Here is a 7,707-nt window from a genome sequence, read left to right as displayed (position 1 = left end):
TTAAACTAAAGAGCTTCTGCACAGCAAAAGAAACTACCATCAGAGTGAACAGGCAACCTACAGAATGGGAGAAAATTTTTGCAATCCACCCATCTGACAAAGGGCTAATATCCAGAATCTACAAAGAACTCAAACAAATTTACAAAAATAAAACAACCCCATCAAAAGTGCGGTGGGGGAACGTGGGAGGGATAGCATTAGGAGATATATCTAATGTAAACGATGAGTTAACGGGTGAGCACACCAAACATGGCACATGTATACATATGTAACAAACCTGCACGTTGTGCACGTGTACCCTAGAACTTAAAGTATGATAAAAAGAAAAAAAAGAAAAAAAGAAAAAAATTCAACAAAGATCTTTATATCCAATAAAGCAATCCTTCAAAATAATAACAAAATAAATATATTTCAAGGTAAAATAACTGATATAAATTACTGCTAACAGACCTATTCTATATGAAATACTAAAGAAAGTCTTTCAAGCTGAAAAGAAATAGCAACCAACAATAAATGAAATAACACACAGAAAAAGAAATATTAATTATCAAAACAGAAATCAATAAAATAGGAAAAATAAGAAATAATAAATAAAACCAAAAGTTTGTTATTTGAAACAAATCAACCAAATTGATAAATCCTTAGCTAGAGCAGAGAAATAAGACAGAAGACACAAATTACTAAAATTGGAATAAAAAATGGGAGATCATTATAGACACGACAGAAATAAGAAAGGATTATAAGAGAACAATTTATTCCAACAAATTAGACAAACTAAATAAAATAGACAATTTTCTAGAAGAACACAAATTACCAAAACTCTCTTCAGAAGAAATAGAATATCAGAGTCCACATATATCAAACAAAGAACATGAGAAAGGAATTTTGAAATCTTCTCAACACTCCACCACACACACATATAAACTTCAGATTACACTGATTAAATTTTAAAAATATTGAAGGAAGAAATAATATCAATCCTTTCAGAAAACAGAGAATTTCTCACCTTGTTTTATGACGCCAGTATTGCCCTGATACCAAAGTCAGACAAAGACATCACAAAAAATTCAACTACAGACCAACAGCCCTAATGGAGATAGATGCAAAAATTATTCAGAAAATATTAGCACATCAAATCCAGCAACACATTAAAAAAAAGTTATGCACTAAAGTCAAGCAGGAGTTACCAAGAACAGATTGGCTTAAGATCCAAAGATCAATTAATGTAACATACCATATTAATAAAATAAAGAACAAAAACCATGATTATTTAAATTGACACAGAAAAAGTATTTGACAAAACTCAACACCCAGTAATAATTAAAAAGGAAAAAGCAATACTTTAAACAAAATAGGAATAGGATGTTTTACAACCCTACAAAAGTTATCTATGAAAAACGTACAGTTAGATCATACTTAATGGTGAAGGACTGAATGCTTTCCCCCCTAAGATCAGGAACATGGCAAGAATGTTTACTCTCACCACTTCTATTTAAGTTGTACTGAACGTTCTAGCCAGTACAGTTAGGCAAGAAAAGTAAATTAAAGGTATCATTGAAATGGAAGAAGTAAAATTACCTTTCCTGGATAATACAACTTTGTACAGAAAATCCTAAGAAACTTATTTTTAAAATCAGCTTAAACTAATCAGCAAGTTTTGCAAGGTCACAGGATACAAGGTTTTATACAAGATATACAAAAAACAATTGTGTCCTATATAACAATTCTAAAACATAAGAAAATAATTCTATTAACAATAGCATCAAAAAGAATAAAGTACTTAGAAATATATTTAATAAAAGAAGTAGAACTTCTGAAAACTAAAAAATATTGCTAACAAATTTTTAATAGACCTAAATAAATGAAGAGATATATCATTTTCATAGATTGAAAAACTCAATATTGCTAACATGGCAATTCCCCCCAAATTAATCTGTAAATCAATGTAATCCGTATCAAAATCCACACAGGAACCCTTGTAGAAATTAACTGTCTTAATTTAGGTAGAAATATAAAGAACCAAGATTAGACACAACAACTTTGAACAAGCAGAACAAAGCTGGGGGACTTAAACTACCTGATTTCAAAACTTATAAAGTTATGGTAATCAAGTCAGTGTGGTATTGGTAAAATGATGCCAATACCATATTGACAAATGGATCAGTAGAAAAGAATAGAATCTTGATATAAAACCTTCACATTTACGGTAAGTAAGACAATTCAATAAAGAAAGGATAGTCTTTTCAACAAATAGTGCTGAACAACTGGCTATCCATATGTAAAAAAGGAACTTTTATATTTTGGAAGAAGAGGAGGAGGAGGAAGAGGAGAAAGAACTTACATCTTTACCTAGCACCATACACAAAAATTAATTTAAAATGAATTTCAGCCCTAAATGTAATAATTAAAACTAAAACTTTATAAAGAAAATATAGGGGCAAATTTTTGTGACCTTAAGGCAGATAAAGCTTTCATAAATATAATACCAAAAGCAAAACCTATTCAAAAAAATTGATAAATTTGACCTCATCAAAATTGAAAACTTTTGTTCTCCAAAAGACATCATTAATGAAGTGAAAAACCAAGTCACAAATAGGCAGATAATATTTGCAAATGCTATAGTAGATAAAGGACTTTCACCTGGAACACACAAAGAACTTTAGCAACTAAATAACAAGAAGACAGACAAACCAATTTTAAAACAGGGAAAAAAATTGAACAGACATTTTATTAAAGAGATATATAAATGGCTAATAAGTACATGAAAAGTGTTCAACATCATTAGTTACTAGGCAAATACAAATTTAAACCTCAATGAATACCACTAAACATCCATTAAAAATGGCTGTAATCAAAAACTGTGACAATGCCAAATGTTAGCAAGGATGTGAACAAACTGCACCTCATACATTGCTGCTGGGAATGTAAAATGATATAGCCACTTTAGAAAACAGTTTGGCAGTTGTTTTTTTAAGTTAAACATAAATCTACCATAGGATGCAGTAATTCCATTGCTCTGCATCTACAGAAAAGAAATCAAAATGTATGTGCACACAAAGACTTCCACATGAATGGTCCTCAATAGCAAAAAGAAATGTACTACTGTGCTGTTACACTTAAGAACACAGATGGACCTCAAAATCATAATGTTGAAAGAGAAATTAATAAATGTTTTCAACAGAATGGAGGACAAAAAAATATATGATCATCTCAGTAGATGCATAAAACGCATTTGATAAAATTCAAACCCCTTCGTGTTAAAAACTCTCAACAAACTAGGCATAGAAAGAACATACCTCAATATAATAAAGACCATATATGACAAACCCATAGTTAACATCATATTGCGTGGGGAAAAGTTGAAAGCCTTTTCTCTAAGAACTGGAACTAGGCAAAAATACTCGCTTTCACCACCCTTATTCGTCATAGTACTGGAAGTCCTAGCCAGAGCAATCAGGTATGAGAAAGAAATAAAAATCATCCAAATTGGAAAAGAGAAAGTCAAATTGTTCATCTTTGCAGATTACATAATTTTATTATATTTAGAAAATCTTAAGTAATCCACCAAAACTCTTTGATCTAATCAATAAATTCAGTAAAGTTGCAGGATATAAAATTAGCATACTCAACATACAAAAATCAGTAGGGTTCTATACACAAATAACAAACTACCTGAAAAAGATGTCAGGAAGGCGATCTCATTTAAAATAACTACCAACAAAATGCCTAGGAATAAATTTAACCAAAGAGGTAAAAGACCTCTACAAGAAAACCTACAAAACACTGATTAAATAAATAAAAAAATAGGACACAAACAAATTAAAAGACAGCCTATGCTCATGGATTGGAAGAATCATTATTGTTAAAATGACCATATACCCAAAGCAATCTATAGATTAAATGCAATCCCTATCAAAATGCCAATGACATTTTCAACAGAAACAGGAAAAACAATCCTAAAATTTATATGCATCCAGAAAGAGCCCAGATAGCCAAAGCAATTCTGAGCAAAAAGAACAAAAGTGGAGGTATCACACTACCTGACTTCAAAATATATTTCCAGGCTATAGTAACCAAACAATATGATATTGGTATAAAAACAGACACATAGCCCAATGGGACAAAATAGAGAACCCAGAAATAAACACATGGATTTGTGGCTAATTTTTGACAAAGGCACCAAGAACCTATATAAGGGATAGGACACAGTCTTCAATAAAGAGTGCTTGGAAAACTGAATATCCACATGCAGAAGAATGAAACTAGAGCCCTATCTCTCACCATATACAAAAATCAACTCAAAATAGATTAAAGACTTAAATGTAGAAACCAAAACTATAAAACTACTAGAAGAAAACAGAAAAACTCTTCAAGATGCTGGTCTGGCCATGGCTAAGACCCCAAAAGCACAAGGAACAAAAAACAAAATAGACAAATGGGACTATATTAAACTAAAGGAAATAATCAACAGGGTGAAGAGACAACCTGATGAATGGGAGAAAATACCTGCAACATACTTATCTGAAAAGGGACTAATTTCTAGAATATACAGGGAACTCAAGAAACTCAACAGAAAAAAAAAAAATTCTGTTAAGTAGACAAGGAATCTCAATAAACATTTCTTACAAGAAGACATACAAACGGTAAACTGGTATATGAAAAAATGCTCAACATCACTAATCATCAGGGAAATGCAAATTAAAAACACAATGAGATATCATCTTATCCCAGTTAGAATGTCTATTATCAAAAAGATCAAAAAAAAAAAAAGATGCTGGTGAAGATGCAGAGAAAAGGGAATTCTCATACACTGTTAGTGGGAATGTAAATTAATACAGCCATTATGGAAAACAGTATGTAGATTTCTCAAAAAAACTAGAAGAACTATCATACAATTCAGCAACCTGTACTGAGTATTTATCCAAAGGAAAATAAATTAGTACATCAAAAAGATACATACACCCCCATGTTTATTGCAGCATTATTCAGAATACCAAAGATATGGAATTAACCTAAGTGTCCATACAAAAAAGATTAAAATACCTAGGAATATAGCTAACCAGGAAGGTGAAAGTTCTCTACAATGAGAATTACAAAGCATGACTCAAGGAAATCAGAGATGACACAAACAAATGGAAGAATATTCCATGCTTGTGGATACGAAGAATCAATATCATTAAAATGGCCATACTGCTCAAAGCAATTTACAGATTCAATGCTATTCCTATCAAACTACCAATGATGTTCTCCACATAACTAAAAATAACTATTTTTAAATTCATATGGAACCAAAAAAGAGCCCAAATAGCCAAGGCAATCCTAAGCAAAAAGAACAAAGCTGGAAGCATCACACTTTCAAACTATACTATAGGGCTACAGTAACCAAAACAGCATGGTACTGGTACAAAAACAGACACATAGACTAATGGGACAGAATAGAAAGCCCAGAAAGAAAGCTGCATGTCTATGATCATCTGATCTTCAACAAACCTGACAAAAATAAACAATGAAGAAAGGACTCCCTATTCAGTAAATAGTGCTGGGATAACTGGCGAACCAAGTGCAGAAGACTGAAACTGGACTCCTTCTTTACACCATATATGAAAATAAACTCAAGATGAATAAAAACTTAAATGTGAAACTCAAAACTTATAAAAAACCTGGAAGACAACCTAGATTATACCATTCTGGACATAGGAATGGGCAAAGATTTCATGAAAAAGATGCCAAAAGCAATGGCAACGAAGGCAAAAATTGACAAAGGGGATCTAATTAAACTTAAGAGCTTCTGCATGGCAAAAGAAACCATCAACAGACTAAATAGACAACCTACAGAATGGGAGAAAATATTTGCAAACTATGTATCTGACAAAGGTCTAATATCCAGCATTTATAAAGAATTTAAACAAATTTACAAGAAAAGAAAACCCATTGAAAAGTGGATAAAGGACATAAACAGACACTTTTTAAAAGAAGACGTACATATGGCCAACAAGCATATTTTTAAAAAGCTCAATATCACTGATCATTAGAGAAATGCAAATCAAATGAGATACCATTTCACACCAGTCAGAATGGCCATTATTAAAAAATCAAAAATAAAAAAAAATAACAGATGCTGGTGAGGTTGCAGAGAAAAGGGAACATTTATACACTGTTGGTGGGAGTGTAAATTAGTTGAACCATTGTGGAAAGCAGTGTGGTAATTCCTCAAAGAGCTAAAAACAGACCCACCATTTGACCCCACAATCCCAGTACTTATACCCAGAGGACTATAAGTCATTCTACTACAAAGATACGCACACAAATATTCATTGCAGCACCATTCACAATGGCAAAGACATGGAATCAACCTAAATGCCCATCAATGACAGAATGGATAAAGAAAATGTGGTTCACGTACACCATAGAATACTATGAAGCCATAAAAAAGAACAAGATTGTGTCTTTTGTGAGAAGATAAATGGAGCTGGAGGCCATTATCCTTAGCAAACTAATGCAGGAACAGAAAACCAAATACCACATATTCTCACTTGTAAATGGGAGCTAAATGATGAGAACTCAAGGACACAATTTGAAGGGAACCACAGACATTGCGGCCTTACTTGAGGGTGGAGGGTGGGAGGAGGAAGGGAGGGATAAGAGCAGGAAAAACACCTATTGGATACCAGGCTCAGTACCTGGGTGATGAAATAATCTGTAAAACAAACTCCCATGACACGAGTTTACTTATATAACAAGGCTACACATGTACCCCTGAACCTAAAATAAAAAATAAAAAAAGAAAATGTGGAATATATTCACAATGGAATATTATTCAGCCATTAAAAGAACGAAATTCTGTCATTGGCAGCAACATATATGGAACTTGAGGCCATTATGTTACGTGAAATAAGCTAGACATGGAAAGACAAATAGTTCATGTTCTGTCTCATGTGTGGGAGAAAAAAAAAAAGCTGATTTCATGGAAGAAAGAGAATAGAATGTTAGCTACCAAAGACTGGGAACAGTGTAGGCGTGGGGAGCCAGGGACAGGGCAGTGGAGAGAGAATGAGAGTTTAGTTAATGGGTATAAACATACAGTTAGATAGAAGAAATGAGTTATAATGTTTGATAGTATGGTAGTGTGACTATAGTTAACAGCAATGCATTTTGTATTTCAAAATACCTAAAAGAGAGGACTTGAAATATTCCCAACACATAGAAATGATACATGCTCAAGGTAATAGATACTCTAAATACCAACTTGATCATTACACATTCTATGCATGTAACAAAATAGCATATGTACCCCATAAATATGTGCAAACATTTTGTATCCATTTAAATTTTAGAAAAAAACACTATGCTGAGTGAGAAAGAAAAACAGACACAAACAACTATATGAGTAGAACAGCCAGAGATAGGAAAAAGGATTTAACTGAACAAGGCAACTGTCAGAGTCATTGAGACCTCAGTCCATGCCCTCTGCAATCAGCACAGACTCCCAGAAAATGAAATTCCTGTAGATAACACTGTCAGGGCAATGGTGAAGAGCTCAAATTAAGACTGAGAAAATGCAGTTTTTTCCCATTCTGTGAAGAAACTCATAGGTAGCTTGATAGGGATGGCATTGAATCCATAAATAACCTTGAGCAGTATGGCCATTTTCACGATATTGATTCTTCCTATCCATGAGCATGGTATGTTCTTCCATTTGTTTGTGTC

Source organism: Mandrillus leucophaeus, unplaced genomic scaffold, assembly GCF_000951045.1.
Source record: "Mandrillus leucophaeus isolate KB7577 unplaced genomic scaffold, Mleu.le_1.0 Scaffold492, whole genome shotgun sequence".
NCBI lineage: Eukaryota > Metazoa > Chordata > Mammalia > Primates > Cercopithecidae > Mandrillus > Mandrillus leucophaeus.
The sequence above is the reverse complement of the archived record's forward strand: the minus strand, read 5'-3'. Positions refer to the sequence as shown.